A 19281-nucleotide genomic window follows, 5' to 3' on the forward strand; every position below is an offset into this window, starting at 1 on the left:
AAAGGTGCATATCTCCAATGATGAATGTCATTATATTGTACACCAAAAATGTGCCAATAAAAGGATATACAAAAAATAAAATAAAATAAAAAAGAAATGCATTAAAGAAATGCAAACTAAAATAATATTGATATTCCATTTTACTCCAGAAATAATGGCTATCCTCAAGAAATCAACCAAGAAAAAAAGCTGGAGCGGCTGTACAGAAAAAAAGAACCCATTTCATTGTTGGTGTGAGTGTAAACTAGTACAACCACTATGGAAATTAGTATAGAGATTCCTCAAAAAACTAAAACTAGAAATTCCATTTGACCCAGCTATTTCCCTTCTAGGTATCTTCCTGAAAAATTTGAATACATCATATCACAGTGATGTATGCATACCCATGTTTATAGCAGTATAATTTATAAGAGCTAAATCTCGGAAATAGGCTATATCTCCATCAATAATTGAACAGATAAAGAAAATGTATTATTTATACAAATGGAGTACTACTCTGCCATTAAGAAGGATAAGCTTGAGTCATTTGTAAGAAAATTGATGCAACTTGAGACCATGTTGTTAAATGAAGTGAATCAGATACACAAGTTTCAATATTGCATAGTTTCTCTTATATGAAAAGCCCAATATATAAATAAAGTGCAAAATAAAAGACAGATAATAGGAAAAAAAGAGAGAAGAAAAATGTTATTGTAATCCACCATGGAGAAAGTATTTTAAATTCTACCTCAAGTTATTTTAATTGGTTGTGTGTGTGTGTGTGTGTGTGTGTGTATGGGGGTTGTTAGTCTAGCTGTTAATTTGCATGTATAATCAACTTGATAAAGACTTACAAATACATGAATCTGAAAAAATATAAAACATAAACTAAAACAGAAAATAGAATGAGAGAAAGAGAGAGAGGATAAGGTGGAAGAATCACAATGAGAATCAGAAAGTGGGGAGGTGGAAGAAAGAGGGAAAGAAAGAAGAGGGAAGGGCAGCAGAGGAAGGCTGGAAGGCTGCCTGCGCCATGGTTCTGTCAGTAGTCTCCGTGATCTCCCCTGGGAGCTGTGACATGCAAAGGTGAAACGGTCCCTGCTGGCTTATGAGTAATACTCAGTGCCATAAAATCTATGCAGGAACTCCCTATCCCCTAAGCAAACAACGGACTGGAATTCAGGGACTTTCACCTCCAAGGCTGTATTTAACTTCCTCTCTGTATGCCTTGAAGATACAAGCTCTTTGAAAAGCAGGAGAGTAAAGTGCTCTACCACTGTGCTGTACTGTCAGCCTCAAAGATAACTTATTGTTTAATAATTTGGGGAATAGAGCCTTCAGGTGACAATTACAGACAGACATATTGTTGCTTCCATTTACAAATAAGGAAACTAAGGTTTAGAGGTGCTTACTAAGTTCCCCAAGGTAGCGCAGCTAACATGGGCAGAGTGGGAATTCCAAATCAAGTCTGTCCTACAACAGAGTCCATGTTCTCCAGCACTCCTCACATGATGCTCCAATTAGAAATGATGCCACTGGCACCTGCTATGATATAGGGGAGTTCAGCTGGCTTCAGAGAGATGGTGAGATTTCATGAGAGATACAAAGTATCCTTAACTCTATCCTAATAATATATATATTGCATCTTGTGTTTCAGATTACCTGTTAATAGCTCTCCCTTTCCAGCCCACATGTTCCAGTTTGGGTGCTAAACTACTCGGTCATCCTATTAATAAGAAAGCAAGAAACTGAGAACTGTTAAACTTCTAAACAGACTAAAGTGGTCTCATCATTCCCCTCAAAAGAAGGAGCCTGGATTGGTGACCAGCAGGACTCTTGCCTGGGGGAGTCTACACACCTGAGGTAGCTTCAGCTGTCCTGCTATGAGACTGGGGTAGGGAGGGCACCACATCGTGCTTCACCGGACAAACATATGCACAGCACATGCCATGGACATTGAAATAATGACTCTGGAAATAGTTGTTTAAGATGAGAAGGCAGAGGAAGAAAAAGACCACAATCACAGTTTCTGAAAGGTAAAGCAAAATGACTCATAGACTAATAAAGTTTGAGAAACCTAATGTAACAGAAACCCTGCAATAACTTCTGATTAGCAGTTAAGCACAGCTCTGAGCTATTTATTCTGAAATGTATGTCGTGAAGGCTCTTGTTAAGACCTCTTAGTTCTCCAATACCAGGAGTCTGTCACAGGAAGGAAGGAAGGGAGGGGAGGGAGGGGAGGGAAGAGGAGAAGCAGGGAGGGGAGAGGAAGGATGGAAGGAAAGGAAGAAAGGAGGGATGGAACAAAAGAAAGGTAGGGGGGAAAGGAGGGGAAAGAAGGGAGGGAAGGAGAGAAGAAATGATGAAAAAGAAAATTTCAAGGCAAGTTGTCCTCTCCTTTAAAGCTATGAATTAAACTATGACTTTTCACCACAAGGAGGCTAAGGAGTAATGGTGATTTCCCTAGATAATAAACAAAAAGCCGTATCTAATCCAAGGAGCATTGTGATAGTGAGAAAAAATCTTCCTGGAGAATGTGAAAAATACTACTTTACCACGTACCCATATCCAATAACCACCCATCTCTCACAGCCCTTCACACATCCACATTGCTCAGTTATTCACTCTCTCAGTGAGTACTGCAGAAGCTGTGAGAGATATGATCAGATCTAAGCTGAGTCAGCGGGTTCTCACTAAGCACCTTCCATGTGCCAGACCTTGTGCTAAGTGCTAGAGATGCAAGCCTGAAAGAAATAGTCTCTGATTTCAATTTTCTCCAAGCTAGGATGGTCTCAGATGCATGATATTGCTACAGTATTGCATTCACTGATAGGATAAGAGTCTTCCAAAGCATAAATCAAGTTCTATTTGGACTAAAATTCACCTATGATAGGCCACCTTGATATGTTGGAATGCTTCCTGATTTCCTAACAAAAGCTCTGTAACAGAGCATGCTCCTCACTTTGCCCATGTCAGCTTAGGGCTGTACTAATCTACAGGACTCAGTGTTCTTGTGCATGTACTCCTCCAAATTTTATCACAGACTCTTATCCTATTATCCTGGCTTTGGTAGTTTTAGTCAGTATTGTTCTGTAACTCACTTCAAATTATTGCTGGTGGAATACAACTCATAAAACAATTTTGATGAGATTGTCATATTAGAAAACACGCATTCATCCAGGAACCCCAGAGATTCCAATGGGTCTGGTAGAGATGGAGAAGTCTCAGCAAGAGGTCAGATACCCTGGGTCACTCAGAGCTGTGGACGACATCCTTAGCTGGGACACCCAAGACTGGCTTCTAACACAGGGATAGTCACAACCAAATCACCAAAAGCAGAAAGAGTTAACTGGCATCAAGTTTTCTATATAATCAAACACGCTGTTTCCTCATTTGATGTTGGTTCTAGGCACCAAGCCAACCGCTCAACAACCCCCCTGACACCTTGCCATGATGAATGAAAGCTTCAAAGGGATCCACACCTCTCCTGCCACCACCTGCAACTCACGTGGTGACAGTTCAGCGACTGGCCCTACTTACATCAATAGGTGCAGAACATTCTCCGTGCAGCAGGATCCTCAAAACTCAGCTGGCCTCTGTTTCTCTTCAATTTTTTCAGCTTCTTTAAAATAATTCAAGGCACAGCTTCAGAATGTTCTAGAGCATTGAACCCCAGGCCACCTGAAGATCACCCTTTATAGAGAAGGAAAAGAGAGAAAGCAAAACTTTATTATACTTTATTATAAAGTTTTGCTTCATTCACTCCTCCCTGGCAGTCTTGTCCACAACTACACAACAAAACTTCCAAGAACACCAAGCCCCGAGGGACTGGGCACATTCCAGAGAACCTCAGAGGAAGTTTGTTTATATCTCCTGATAGTTACTGACGTACAAATTAAAGTTGAGATTTTTTTTTTTTGCAATATTAAAGATTGAACCCAGAGGTTTCACACAGCTACATCTCCAGCTTTTTAATTGTTCTATGAACAGAAATGAGATGTGGGACTGATCTTGTGCCCTGGACTACGCTGGCTTTTCAGGGGACTCTGATTATCTAGTCTCTTTGAAAGTCTGTTGATGAAGGAGACTAAGGCAAGTATAGATGGCTGAGAAATTTTTTCCCAACCGAAAGTGTTTGTCATCTGTCTCACTCACGATCAAGAGGCACAAGTCTGCTTTTCTCCTTTCCACCTCCCCATGCCAGGAAAATGGGCACCAACACTGCCTGCATTTTTGTTTCAACTTTCCAGTATGCCTCTGAAATTACATAGCTTGGTGTGGTTTGTATTTGCAGGTCCACAGAACTTAGAGAAAATCTATTCAGAGGAAGATATTTACTGATTCTCTCTCTCTCTCTCTCTCTTTTCTTTTTTTCAGTTTGGGTGATCAAGTCCAGGACCTCACACATGCTAGGCAAGTGCTCTACCACTGCACTGTACTCTCAGCCTCAAGGATAACTTATTGTTTAATAATTTGGAGAATAGAGCCTTCAGGTGACAATTACAGACAGACATATTATTGCTTCCAAAGAAAAAATTCATTTGTAAAGGAAGATTGTGAACAGTCTTTGGTTTTGAACATAAGGAATGTGATTTCCTTAGAGTAGAAAAAGGTAGACATCACCAGCAGAGAGGTAGACATTTGAATCTGGCATTCAAAGAGTTTGGTGTTGTGCATAGATATTTGAGTTTCCACTACATGAAGGCAATCATGGAAGTGTGACACAGGTAAGATGATCTTGGCAAAACAAGCTGAAGATAGAATCTTACTGGCACTGGGTAGTGGGAGAACATCTTTGTTTCCTTTACCGCCTTCCAGGTACTTGGTACAATCTAGAAATACTTCTTCCTCACAAAGCATCAGGAATCCCTGATCTAATCCAACTTCCTTATTTCAAATATGAAGAAACCCCAAACTGTGAAGGTTAACTGACTTATCCAAGGCCTCACAACTTCTAAGTAACAAAACTGACACTAGATAGGTTAAATGATCATTGAGAATTAGCATCACCCTCGCACAAACTACAGACTTCTTCATTTATCTTGGTTACATCAATCCAGCACTATAGCTGTGCCCAGCCATATGATAAGCTTGGGAGATCAAATCACATCTTATTCACCCACTTGTCACTGTCCATTCCCCCTTTCCTCCTTGCTGCTACCACCTGTTATTGCAGAGTAGAAAAAGCAGATTATTTTCCTCTTTTGAATATACGCATGATCTCAGATCTTTTTCTGAGTGAAAGAGACATAAGAACTCATCCACTATGGGCCAGGGATTTAGCTTAGTGGTTCCACTGCCTGCCTCACAAGTGCAAGGCTCCAAGTTCAATCCTCAGTACCAAATTAAAAAAAAAACAACTCATCCACTATTAGTATAAAATCTGTAGAAACTGCAGCCAAACAGGGGTCAATGACTTGTCCCATATCACCAGTTAGCAATAAATTCCAGACCCAAATCCCAAGCTATTATTTCTTTTCATTACAATGCCAACCTCTAATGCAGTATTTTTAAGACAAGTTCTCCAGGCCCTAATTTCTACAAACATTTCTCTTCCCTCAAGGTGTTTCCTCTAAAAAGGGTCCCATGGTCCAATAAGCACAAAGAGTGCTGCAAGCTTCCCCTCTCTTAGATAGTCTATATTTTGATTACCCTATGAAACACCCTGGGAAGTCTTGCAGCTGGCTCAATTCTCTAATGACATTTTCCAAATTTACTTGACTACAGAACTCTGGCCCATACCCCACCCTTGTTCTTATCTATTAAAACCCCACAAGTGTCCAAGAGTTGTATATTGGGAAACACCACCTCAGTCTCATTAGGAAGATTTCCTTTGGAGGCCCCATCAAAAGTGCCCCTATTGAGTGGTCCTCACTGTGAGGACCAAGAAGGAAGCCAGAGACAAAGGAACAGACAGTCCCCACCTTTGCAGAGCCATTTGTTCTGCCAGCAAGCGTGAGACAACTTCGTGAAACCTTTTGACTTGGGATCCCTGTAATCTCAAGGCACTCTTCTTCAACCTAGGCTTCTTGTGGAAAAATTCATTTTTAGATTCTCATATACTGCACAGAAGCTAACATGTGAGTTCTGCTCTGCTTCTGTCCAACACTGGTGGTGATATCATCTTGTCAGTGTCCTTCTATATCTGCTCTAGCTTTTCCTTGTACACTTCACCACCCTGGTCCAAAACTAGCAGCTTTTTAATGAGTCCCCCCGACTTGATTCCTTCTCCCCTGCAATTTGCCTTACATGCTGTTGTAGCCTCTCATGATTTCATAAAACACATTTATGCAATGTAATGCAATCCACACTCCTCAGGGCGTTTCCTACCAAGACAGGCTCATCTTCCACCATGAGCTGTCCCAGGTACAGTGGACTGACTGCCAAGCCTCTGCACTATTACTCTCTGCTTCCCGCCTGTTCAATTCCTTCTAGTTCTTACTTTCCTGTCTCTGCCCCTGGGCCCCTGATGACACAAACACTTCCACACACTCCTACTCTTGCCAACATTGAGCAATTAGCTCCAGGTTTACATGCATTGCTTTTTTTTATTGGCTTCTGAATATTCTAATTCCTAATAAGTTCAAGAAGGGAAAATATTATGCTTTATCAGATGCAAGGCATTTAATAAACAATCTGTATTAGTCACTTTCCCGTCACGGGGACAAAATACTCAATACCCTCAACTTAAAAGAGACATTTATTGTGACTCATGATTTCATGATATCAGAGGGATAAGTCCATAACAAGATTGCCCCAAGGCAGAAACAGCATGGTAGAAGGGACCACCAGAGGAAAACTACTTACCACGTAGAGGCCAGGCAGCAGAGAAGGAAGAAGCCAGGGATAAGAATACACCCTTCCAGCTTGTCTGGGCCTCACCTCCTACCAAAACATTCAGCTAAGAATTTAGGAATGGATTAAGCCACTGGTGGATACAGTACCCCCATGATCCAACACATAAGATTTTAAGAAGACATTTTAGATCTAAACCATTACCCATTCAAAAAAATTCTTGCTGAATAAAAGGAATCTATATTAACCTTAGAACTGTAAGTTAAGCAGAAAACTTGTCAAAAACTAAGGAAACTAGCCCCATTTCTGGGCTTCAAAACATTTCAATCTTTCTACTTTATTTAACCTTAGTTTTAGGAAAGGGGGAGATTAATTTTATCTCATCCTGCAGGGCCAGAGGATTTTCATTCTTCTTCTTATAAACAGAGCTGTGCTTTCGTCCACCTTCCCATAGACTCCTTGCGACACTTGGCCTCCAGAAGGGAAAGTCTAGACTGGGAATATTAAATGATATTTAAACATGCATCTTGAAACTTTCCGAGGGTCTGGCCAAATGAGTATTCTTCCCAAGAACACATTCTCCCTTGACAATTGCTTTCCCTCATTCATTCTCTTAATTATTCAATAAAGATTTAGTAAGCAAGTCCTTAGGATACAAGGATGGATTAATTTATCTTAAACAATCATGGTTTTCAAAGCACCCATAGTTAGTTAAATGCAACTTTACTCAAAATGTGGTCAGAGTGGATCTGCACCAGAATCATCTGAGGGAGGTGGCTAAAACAAACACAGGTCCCCTGGACACCGCCCAGAAAATTCCTTAGTCTGGAGTGCAGCCTCGAATCTGCATTAAAAAAAAATTCAGGTGATTCTGAAACACACTAAAGTTTGAGACCCACAGGTCCAGAAAGGCATATAAGGGGATGATTTTAAAACCTTTGTGTCTATTTGCAGTAAAAGAGAGATCCACAATATATAATGAAGGTACATGGAGAATAACCAAAGAGGGTAAGACCTGGAGATGGTAGTACACATCTGTAATCCCAGCACTCTAGAGACTGAAGCAGGAGGATTGCAAGTTCAAGCCTAGCCTGAGCAATTTTTTTCAATTTTTATTTTTTATTAGTACATGTTTGAAGTACATAATGATTACCTTCTTCATGGGGAGTTGGCACATGTACATAACACATCTCTATTCTTTTTTAGACCCTTCCTCTTCTCTTCCTCCTCCTCCCTCCATCTCTCATCTCCTAGTTTGTAACTGTGGGTGCTTTGAGAACCATGATGGTTTAAAATAAATTAATCCATTCTTGTATCCTAAGGATTTGTTCCCTAATTCCTATTATTTATCTTTTATTTTGCTCTTTATTTATATTTTAATTTCTCATATAAGAGAAACCATGAAATGTTTGGTTTTCGCTGAATTATTTCATTTAATGGTCTCAAGTGCATCCATTTTCCTACAAACGACCTGATAATCCTGCTTTATGGCAGAGTGGTATTCAATTGTGTGTAAATACTACATTTTATTTATCCATTCATCTGTTCATGGACATATAGACCATTTCCAAGATTCAGCTTTTATGAATTGTGCTGCTACAAACATGGGTATGTATGTATCATTTTAATATGATGCCTTTAAGTCTTTGGGGAAGATTCCTAGAAAGAAGAGCTGGGTTGAATGGAATTTCTAGTTTCAATTGTTGAGGAATCCCCACATTGATTTCCACAGTGATTGTATTAGTTTACATTTCCACAAACAATGTAGAAGGGTTCCTTTTCTCCCATAGCCCTGCCAACATTTGTTATTATTTGGTTTATTGATATCCATTCTTTCTGGAGTAGGATAGAATTTTAGTGCTGCTTTAATTGGCATTTCTCTAATGGCCAGATATGTTGAACATCATTTCATGTATTTCTTTAGTGGGGGAAATTTAGCAACTTAGCAAGACTTTATCTCAAAATAAACAAAAGGGCTTGTGATGTAGCTTAATGTGAAGGTCCTGGATTAGATTCCCAGTATGGGGGGGGCAGGTTGCTGTCCTATTGTAATTAGAAAGCTAAGGTTACAGTTCTGGCAATCCCACTTACTTGCCATTGGGGTTGGCCTCTTATTTATGAGGGTCTTGTGTCTTCATAGGAATAATATAAACCACACACAAGCATTATGAGGTTTCAATAAGATTTCATTTATAGAGCACTTCATTTAACCTTGATATGCAATAAACACTGATCACTCTGAAGTCGTCATGATTTTTAATTTGAATTATTAATAAAATTTAAAGGAAAGAGGGCACATTATAAAAGCTATTCTGAAAAATACCAAGCCCAAATTTAGTTTTTTTATGAGAATATGTAGATTAACATTTATTGATTACTCTGTGGTTGTCAGCAGTTTAAAAGAAACCTTAATTTTCGCACACGTCTTAATTATACAGACAATCTGTGTTAATGCTGTGCTGGAGAAGATAAAGAAGATTTCTGAAGAAGAGGAAGTCATAAGGCAAAACAGAGAAAGTGAAAATTCTAGAAAAGCCTTTTTGGAGCCAGTGCTCTCAGAGCCAATGTTTCCCAAAGGTGAAATCAAAGCAAACCTTACAGGTCACTGCCAGAGAAGCCAGACATTTCCTATCATCCCAAGCTTCCTGCTAATGAGCAGAGTAACAAGATCCAGGTTTTACCCTCGGTGTTTGACCGGTCAGCTGAAATGAATGAGCAAATATGAACACAAATAGCACTGACAAGAGCTTAAGCATTCCGTATCTAATGACATGTTTCATCTGACAAAACTAGGAAATCAGTACACATATATGTATGCTCTGATTTAATAAAGAAGGGGAAGTACAACTACAGCTACTACTAAATGTCATTCTGTAGTACTTATTTGTTTGAGAAAATAAAATCTTGATGTAGATTATATGTTACTATATAGTATTTTTCATGAGCTAGAAAATTCACTCTGGTGGGTGACAGTTTACACTGTGGTTTATACTCCAAGCATATTTACAATTCATGCTTTTATTAAAGATTAGTTTTGAGTGTCTAGCTGGGAGGAAAGAACCCTATCAAGAACCCTACCCTTCCTGACCTCCTTCCCAGCAGACACATCATTTGATTTCATCTACCACAGGGTCACCTGGCCACATACTACATATTTTTTTCAGAGATAGTCAAAGGACATTTATTGTATATCTACAGGCTGTAGTTTGAGTCTGCCTATGAATTTTTTATTACTCAATTGTAAAGTTGTGAAGGAGTCACAATCATAGATGTCATAAATTTATAAAACAAAATATTTACAAATCTGATAAGACTTCTATACTTGAAGACAAGATATGCTGATGTGACGTTCTTTTAAGAGATGGGCTCTTGTTATGTTACTCATGCTGGCCTTGAGCTCCAGGGTCAAGTGAACCTTCTGCTTCAGACTCCGAGTAGCTGGGACTACCAGCACATACCACCTCACTCAGCAATGGGACCTTTTTTGTTTTCAAGTTTCCAGATTTAAAGACAAATATTAGAACCAGAAATCAAGTCCATATTAGTCATTATTGCCATTTGCTCCTGAGAAAAAAATGCTTCTGTAATTGGCACTGCAAACTAGGGTCGTAGTTTTTGCCTCTTGAAGGTACTTTGGTTTCTCCCATGCACTGAAATTCTGGACATGTGATAAGACCTTAGTGGTCATTTAAGAATTAGCACCTGACAAAAACTAGGCTGGGATGAACTCACCCCACATATGGCCCATGTTCTGTGCCTAGTGATGCTGCTTCTATTTATAAAAAGCCCAAACCTGGTTTATTAGTGGTCTGAGAAATGAGTAACAAATGTATTTTCTCATATACCCATAATCCAACAGAAAAGGAAATTCGGTACTATGAAGCAAAGGGCCCTGTGGGTAGAATTTGTTACATACCTTATTCACTTACTAACTCTAATAACCAGGGGAAAAGTCCAGGTGGGCCCCTCCGAATGCTAAGTATTAGGTCTGGCCTCTTCACTCAGGCCTACATCATGAAGATCACTGTGCCTTGAGACCAGGCTCTACTGTTACCAAACAGTCCTCATCCTACCTGGTCCCATTTACTCTTCCATCCTACCACACACATACTGCTGAGTTCTGTGTGACTCACACATGGTGTGTTATTCTAAATTCTTAACAAGGAGGATGGTGCAGACAACAGGCAACAGGCAACCAGAACAGCACTGGCCGCAAGTAACTAGCATAGTGAAACCAGGCAAACCAACTGAACAAATAACCCTGCCTGTGAACTATGGGAACAAAATTCTAGATATCTCCTCCCTATAACATTTATAGGAAACAGCTGTGCACACATGCACAAAGTTCTCTCTTTAAAAAAGAAAACACAAAACTTTTACTTGAAAATTTCATATAAACAAAGGACACGGGTTCACTGAACAGGAGACTTGTCTTGTGGCTGGGTAGCAGCTGTGGGAGCCTTCCTTTAAGAATATTCCTTGTCCGTTTGGAAACAGCCCAAATGCCCATCAACTGGAAACTGGATAAAGAAGATGTGGTTTTTTTTATAAAATGGAGTACTACTCAGCCATAAAGAATGAGAAACTAGAGTCATTTATAGTTAAATGGATGCATATTGAGGCCATACTCTTAAGTGAAATAAATAGGACACATGTGTAAATACCGAATAGTACCTCTAGTGTGAGAAACTGAAAGTGTAAATAAGGATGAAAATGATTAAAACAAATAATTGATAATTTGAAATAGGAAAAGGTCCAAAGGTGGAGGGGTGGCAGGAGAGGGAGGGGAAAGGGAAGAAAGGAAAGGAAAAATTATAAGAAAGAAAAAAAAATGGAAACAAAGTCTATGTAAATAGGGAAGGGTGGAGGGGGTGAAGAGCACATAGGTAATGGGAGGAAAAGAACTAAGATACATCAGGTTCAGGTACAAACACACAATGATAAATGTAAACGTATTGTATACCTAAAATGTACCAATTAATATATAAATAAATTTTTAAAAAAAGAATATTCCTTGTCCAGAGAAAAACTGAGCCAAGGAGTAACTGACCTTCAGCACATTAGTGAGTTTCTCATTGTTAAGTGTAGCACATAAATTCATCTCTTTTTTTTGGAAGTATTTTTAAGTATAAAACATCTGTTGTGTATTTGGAAAAACTGCACTTCAGAGGAAAATTCTCATAAACTTGAATTTTACCATTAACAGTGTAAAAACTAATAATCAAGTGGAGAGGTGGAATCTGTGGAGGTATCAATGAAACAAGGATGGAAGAATACGGGTGTTTAAATTAAGTGATGAAGTTTCATCCTTTTTACTTTTTACATTATTAAAACTCCTAGAATAGTTTGCTACCTCATAAAGGGACTTTTTTCTATTAAAAATTTCTCCTACTAAATCATACTTTCTACTTGTTTCTCATTTTGATTATTCTAAATTATCTGAATCCTTCTTAAATTGAACATCCCAAACTTAGAACTCTCAGGTTCTGATCAGTCCAGAGGATTGGATGAAATGTATTCTGTTATCCTCATGGTAAGTCTTAGAATGATATACATTCTAAGTACCTGTGCTTTAAAACTTCACAGGTCTATATCATCTTTAAAGATAAGTAATACTTGTATCTATGTTGAAAAAATTCATCTTTGGGATTGAAACAAAGTTATTCTAAAATGTTATAAAACATGCACAACACTTTTCACTGCCATATACATACTTTAATCTAGAAGAACTTTGAATTACTTTGTATTGTCCAGTAGCATAATAATCAGAGTCACACTTAAAAGGTTCCTTAGAAAGAGTCACATAAATATTCCCATTTTCCACTGTCACTGTATGGATCCTTTGCTTTATTCCTTTAGAGCACCACTTGGGTTTTGCTGATGGATCTTTAGGGTTTATGGTCTGGTATAGTCCTTCTCCTGTTATCAAAGTAATTTTGTATTTATGCCAAGGGCAAACTATACATGGTCGTCCATCAAAATCCTCTATTTCTCCCAAATGTAAAGGTCCTCCTGAATGGTAACAGTGAATATCCATAGCATGATATTCTCCTTTGTGGTAGAAAATGACCACTTCTCTATCATGGACAACAGCTGTCATTCTTTCAGATTTTTTAATGTCTGCTTCTCTGCCAACACAGACAGAAGACTATTCCTTTTCTGCAGGATTTTGTACAGAGTCATCAGGTTCCATGCTAGCTAATAATTTAATAGTCATGTGGCCGCCCTGGAAATTTCCTATCGTTGGCCAGCAGAGACCCGTGATCACAGGTGAGCTCCACCTGGATGTGAATCTCAGCTCCGCAAGATTTGGTGCCGGGGGGTTAATTTCCCTGTGCTGCACGAGAAAGGCTGGCCACAGAGGGTGTAGCGAGGGACAAGGCTTTACCACAACACAAATGTTTGGAGAAGGCCCTGCCCGTAGCTAACGCTCAGGTCAAGCTGGCTGTCACTTCGAAGATGTCTCCAGCTCTGGCGTGACTTCAGACAGTTGGGAACCTCTCCGTAAGGTCGGTCTGCACTCAGGCCCAGCAGGGACCAGGAGACAGCGTCGGGCGCACAGGACCGAGCAAGGGCGTCAAACACAGCCCGCCGGCCGCCCTGAGGCTGCGAGTCCAGGGTGCTGCCCAGTTCTCTGGGCGAACTTGCGCACTGGGCCTCTCATTCCTGGGTATGAGCTGCTCTGGAAGTTAATCGTTAACTAACGCTGAACCGAGGCCCAGGAGGACAGAAGGGCTCCGAGTTGCAGAAAGCACACATCACGACAGCGGCCACCGGAAAACCCCAAATTTAGTTTTAATGAGGTGTATGTGAAAGTACAAATGCATTCTTGCAGCTTACAAGATTTCTAGAATTGGCCACATGTAGTGGTATACACCTATAATCCCATCACTCTAGGAGGCTGAGACAGGAGGATGGCAAATTTGAACCTAGCTTTGGCAATTTAGTGACTTAGCAAGAAAAATTTAAAAATAAGTGAATAATTTTTAAAGATTTCTAGAATTTAAAAAATGTTGTATCTTCAATTCTGTAATTTGACATTTTGATACAAATAGTGCCAAGTGCCATCCCACAATGTCAGCACCTGTCTTCTCATTTGGGTTTACAATTGTATAAATGCCAAATGCAAACCAGACTAAGACAAAAACCAATCTAGAAATAGAAGATCAGGTGGGAAAACTGAGTCATCACATGGTGTGGGGCAGGGTAATCTATTCAGCCATGGCAGCCTATATCATTTTTGTGCCAGGACCAGAGGTCTGATTTGGAATCTGACTTGTTAAATGCCAGCAAGTACTCATTTATATGCAGAAACTTGAGGCATAAAAATGGAAAACACAATAGTTCTATCCTTGACTCTATTAGTAATTGGATTAGATGCTCGCTTAGTACCAAGTTCAATATCACCGCAGTTCTATCCCTATCTTGAAGTAAATAGACAATTTACCAATTAACAAATGATACCTCATTGAAATAAACAATTTGACAATTTGCCTTTGACAATTACCTATTACAGAATTTGTATTTGAGATCTAACTTTCCTGAATTTATGAACCTTTGATGCTATTAAAAATAATTTTTTCAACACATGTACAGCAACAGGCATTCTCTGTATACTACTACATTTATATAACAGACCCAAACCCAGATTAAACATAGATCAGACCCTAAAGATATTCTATCTTTAACTTCTACACTAGTGAATAATTTCAAAAATCATATCATCTGTCCATCAGCAACTTGTAACCAAAGCCGACCCGGTAGTGTGTCAGACACATAGAGCTCCTACTTCAAGAACTTCCGTTTCCATCACCACTAGCAAAGCCATTATTCTGGCTACCTCACATCCCAACTTGATACCCCTTAGGTAAAGAATGACTGAAAAAAGGCTTAGAAAAAATTTTACCTCTAAACATGGCACTAAGAAGAAGTTAATTTGCTTATTGTTTGATGTTACATGTTTGAGAATTTTCATATAGTTTTTTAATTAAGGAGGTTTTGTAGAAGAGAAACCACTCAGTAGGAGAGGTAGGGATAAAAGGTAAATACTTCTATTATCAAAGACCTGGCCACATCCATGAAGAAATGCAGGATCAGGAGAAAGACACCAGTTCAGCCCATAATCAAAGCAGGAGAAATCAAATCTGGGACTGTATCTTGAAACCTAAAAGGATTAATCATCACTATCTTAGAATAATCATATTTTTTTTCTAAAATAAAATAAATTAGTCCTGTGTGTACTATATGTCCAATGCACACCCAAGTGTTCATGTATAAACATAAGTTTTCCCCTAGATTTGTATTCTTCCTTCAACTTTCACAACTAATAGGAATCAGAATTTAAACACAGTACTTCTGACAGTAAGACCAGTGCCTAGATCATTCTCCATATTAATAAAAATTAATTGAGCTCCTTTATATCTTCAAAGACTTTAGTGTATAGGCTTTAATTATTCCCCTCTAAGAATTTTCCCAACATCAAAGTACTGTATAGATATATAAGTCCTTAATGTGATATAGTAAGAGATATACTGGAAACTCAGTAAGCACTCACCTATGCATTATAATATAAAGTAAGTTATAGAGACCATCTAAGATGGTCCTTACTAAACCAAGTGATCATAACCAAAAGAACTAGAGATTCCAAGAAATGAGTTCTGGATTAGATGGAAGATCTGATATTTAAGCTGTCCTTTAAAGATGAGTGGGTTTTAGCTAAAATAAGGAAGGCATTATGAGAGTATTGGGTTAGAGTAACCAGTAAACTGGAGACCATAATGACTCAAGACTTCTTCACAGGTAGTGTGGGTGCTCGTTCAGGACAGTGATTAGCATAATTGAACTGGACAATGTAGAAATTATGTAATGCCCTTTACAGATGAGAAAATTTAAATACAAAGAGGTTACAACAATAGTCACACAAAGTCCCACTGTTCGTAGGTGGAAAAATTAAAATCAGAATCTCACCTTGTTAACTCTTGGTCCATCACTTTTTCTACCACAAGATGATTTTAAGTGAGGCTATCTATATGTTGTTAAGCTAAAACAATTTAAATGACTATTCTTTAAATGATAGTTATAGTTTAAATAATGAGACAAAAATATTTCCAAATATCTGCTGTGAACCTGTTGAATTCATCTTTCTCAATAATTTAAAATTTTTCTGTTTCAGGTAACTTTATGAGATATAATATTATTCAACCTTATGATATCATGGTAATACTTACCAGGAAAACAAAATTAATTATCTTAAAATAAAAACACTCAAGAGGCCAGGGATTTAGCTCAGTGGTTCTGCCTCCTGCCTAGCAAGCGCAAGGTCCTAAGTTCAATTCCCGGTACCAAGGTCGATGTGCTACAGCTCACAGCACAGAGAAAGCTTCCAGGTTGATGTTCTACAGCTCCCAGTGCAGAGTGGGAGGCTTCCAGGACAACCTACCCCCACTCCCAGCACAGAGGAGGCTTCCGGGTCGAGGTGTTATAGCTCCCAGTGCAGAGGAGGCTTCTGGGTCAACGAGCCACAGCTCTCAATACAGGGGATGCTTCCAGGTCAACATGCCACAGCTCTCAGTGCAGAGTAGGAGGCTTCTGGGCCAGCCTACCACTGCTCCCAGCACAAAGGAGGCTTCCAGGTCAGTGTGCCACAGCTCCCAGAGCAGAGGAGGCTTCTGGGTCAATGTGCCACAGCTCCCAATACAGAGGAGGCTTCCAAGTCAATGTGCCACACCTCCCAGTGAAGAGGAGGCTTCCAGGGCAGTGTGACAGAGCTCCCACTGCATAAGGAGGCTTGCGGGTCAAAGTGCCACAGCTCACAGCACAGAGGAGGCTTCCGGGTTGATGTGGCAGAGCTCCCAGTGCAGAAGACACTTCCAGGTCAATGTACCACAGCTCCCAGTGCAGAGGAGGCTTCCGGGTCAATGTGCCACAGCTCCCAGTGCAGAGGAGGAGACTTCTGGGCCAAACTATCACCACTCCCAGCACAAAGGAGGTGAGCCACTCGGGTGCCAGCAGCACCCCCCCACACCCCCAGCAAAATGAGAAGACACATAAACAAGCCTCAGACCAAGACTTCCAGATCATCTACAGCAACACCAAAGGGAAATGAGATGGAAAACTGATACTCAACCACCTGGACTCCCTGAACTGGCAACAAAAGAGGATCTGGAAAAGATGAAATCAGAAATAATTTCTCACATAACAGCAGAGATTGTGCCCATAGTGCAAGACATGATTAATAAATATAGAGAGGACACAGATAAAAAAAAAATGGTGAAGTTGAGGAACATGATGGAATCCCAGCATAGGAAACAAATGGAATCCATGAAACAGATGCAAACAGCTTTCCAGGACATTAAAAACTCCACCGAAAGTCTGTGTAGCAGAATGAGACTATATGAGGGCAGAATTTCAGATGTAGAAGATAAAATTGCAATTAGTGACCAGGAAAAGAAAAATTGCTTTAAAATTGTAAGAAACCACAAGAAATCAATCCAGCAACTACTAGATGATGCAAAGAAGAATAACCATAAGACAGATTGGAGTCAAGAAACAAGAGAGAATGCAGATGACATAAAAAAAATTGCTCACAGAAGTGATGGCAGAAATTTTCCCAAGCAGGGGAAAAGAACTTCACATACAGTTAAGCAAGGCACATAGGACTCCAACTAGCCTTGATCAAAAAAAAATCTACACATAGGCATATAATTGTTAAGATTCCAGAAACCTAACAGAAGAACAAAATTCTACAAGCAGTTAGAGAAAAGAAACAAATCATATACAAAGGAAAGCCTATCAGAATCACAGCAGACTTCTCAACACAAACCCTCAAGGCAAAAAGAGCTTGGAGTGAGGTATTTCAAATCCTAAAGGAAAACAGCCTCCAACCCAGACTGATGTACCCTGCAAAACTATCTTTCAAAATTGATGATGAAATAAGATACTTTCATGACAAAGAGCATCTTAGGAACTTCATGAATACCAAACCAGCACTCCAAAGAATTTTAGACAAAATCCTAGGAAAAGACAACAAGGATCACAACCCCAGGAAGTCTAGAAGAATGAATCCACTGGGCTCGACAAGAAATTAAATGCAAAGGGAGAGAATCCAACAAAAAGAAAAAGTCATGACAAGGATAAGTCAACACATATAAGTTATAACCATCAATGTTAATGGTCTCAACTCACCAATCAAAAGAAATAGACTGGCAGAATGGGTCAAGAAGCAAAATCCACCAATATGCTGCATACAAGAAACACACTTAATTCAAAAGGAAACTCATAGGCTGAAAGTTAAAAGGTGGAAAACAATACTCCATGCTACAGGAACCTGGAAAAAAGCAGGAGCAGCTATACTCTTTGCAGACCAAGTGGATTTCAAACCAACACTGATTAAGAGAGACAAATAAGGACACTACACCTTTGTAAAGGGAACAATCCAAGAGGAAGAGATGACAATCATAAATAGATATGCACCAAACACTAGTGAGCCCAACTGTATAAAACAAATACTAACCAACATGAAAAATCATTTAAGCACTAATACAATAGTAGTGCGGGACCTCAGTACTCCACTGTCACAAATAGATCAACTAGACAAAAAACAAGCAATGAAATACTAGAACTCAATGAAACTCTTGAACAAATGAACTTAACATGTTTACAGAGTGTTCCACCCTACCAAATCAGAATACACATTCTTTTCAGCTGCACATGGGTCATTCTCCAAAACAGACCACATACTCGCTCATAGAACATATTTAGGTAAGTGCAAAGGAATTGAAGTTATTCCCTGTATATTATCAGAACATAGTGCGATGAAACTGGAGATCAATAGCAAAAGAAACTCCCCAAATTTCATAAACACGTGGAAATTGAACAACACACTTCTGAATAACCAATGGGTCACAGAGGAAATTAAAGAAGAAATCAGACAGTTCCTTTAATTAAATGACAATGACAATACAACATATCGGAATCTTTGGGACACAATGAAAGCAGTCTTAGGAGGGAAATTCATAGCAGTGAATACGCATAATAGGAAAACAGGGCGAACCTAATTAAACAACCTGATGCTGAACCTCAAGCTTCTAGAAAAAGAAGAGCAGGACAAACCCAAAGCTCATATAAGGGAGGAAATTATAAAGATCAGAGGAGAAATCAATGCAATTGAGACTAAGAGAACGATACAAAAAATCAATGAAGCCAAGAGTTGGTTCTTTGAAAGAATCAACAAAATTGATAAACCCTTAGCCAACCTTATCAGAAAAAGGAAAGAAAAGGCCCAAATCCATGCAATTAGGAATGAAAAGGGTGAAATTACAACAGACCCAGCAGAAATCCAGAGGATCATCAATACTTACTTTGAGTACCTATCGGCCAATAAGATGGAAAACAGAAGAAATGTACAGATTCCTAGATACATATGAATTACCAAAGTTGAACGAAGAAGACCTAAAAATTCTAAACAACCCAATATCAATCAATGTAATTGAAAACATAATTACAAAC

At 39.2% G+C, this 19281-nt stretch overlaps 1 protein-coding gene and 1 pseudogene across 18 annotated transcripts in view; both read right to left on the reverse strand.

Moving 5' to 3' along the window:
* The window catches only part of Ddr2 (discoidin domain receptor tyrosine kinase 2), a 192292-nt gene that overhangs the window by 164967 nt on the left and 8044 nt on the right, over nt 1–19281 (reverse strand). For 9 of the 17 annotated variants that reach the window (XM_087190868.1, XM_087190860.1, XM_087190858.1 and 6 more), the window contains one exon: nt 3520–3672. The exons of the other annotated variants lie outside the window; for them this stretch is intronic. The gene's annotated coding sequence lies outside the window, so the exon portion shown is untranslated. The remainder of the gene's footprint in view (nt 1–3519; nt 3673–19281) is intronic. 17 annotated transcript variants of the gene reach the window in all.
* Nucleotides 3679–19275, reverse strand: LOC147823932 (Rieske domain-containing protein pseudogene; annotated as a pseudogene). The gene has a single exon (XR_015443010.1). The product of XR_015443010.1 is annotated as a Rieske domain-containing protein pseudogene (transcript).

The sequence above is a fragment of the Heterocephalus glaber genome, unplaced genomic scaffold, assembly GCF_053883595.1.
Source record: "Heterocephalus glaber isolate CG9 unplaced genomic scaffold, H.glaber_assembly_v1.0 deba00001561, whole genome shotgun sequence".
Lineage (NCBI taxonomy): Eukaryota > Metazoa > Chordata > Mammalia > Rodentia > Bathyergidae > Heterocephalus > Heterocephalus glaber.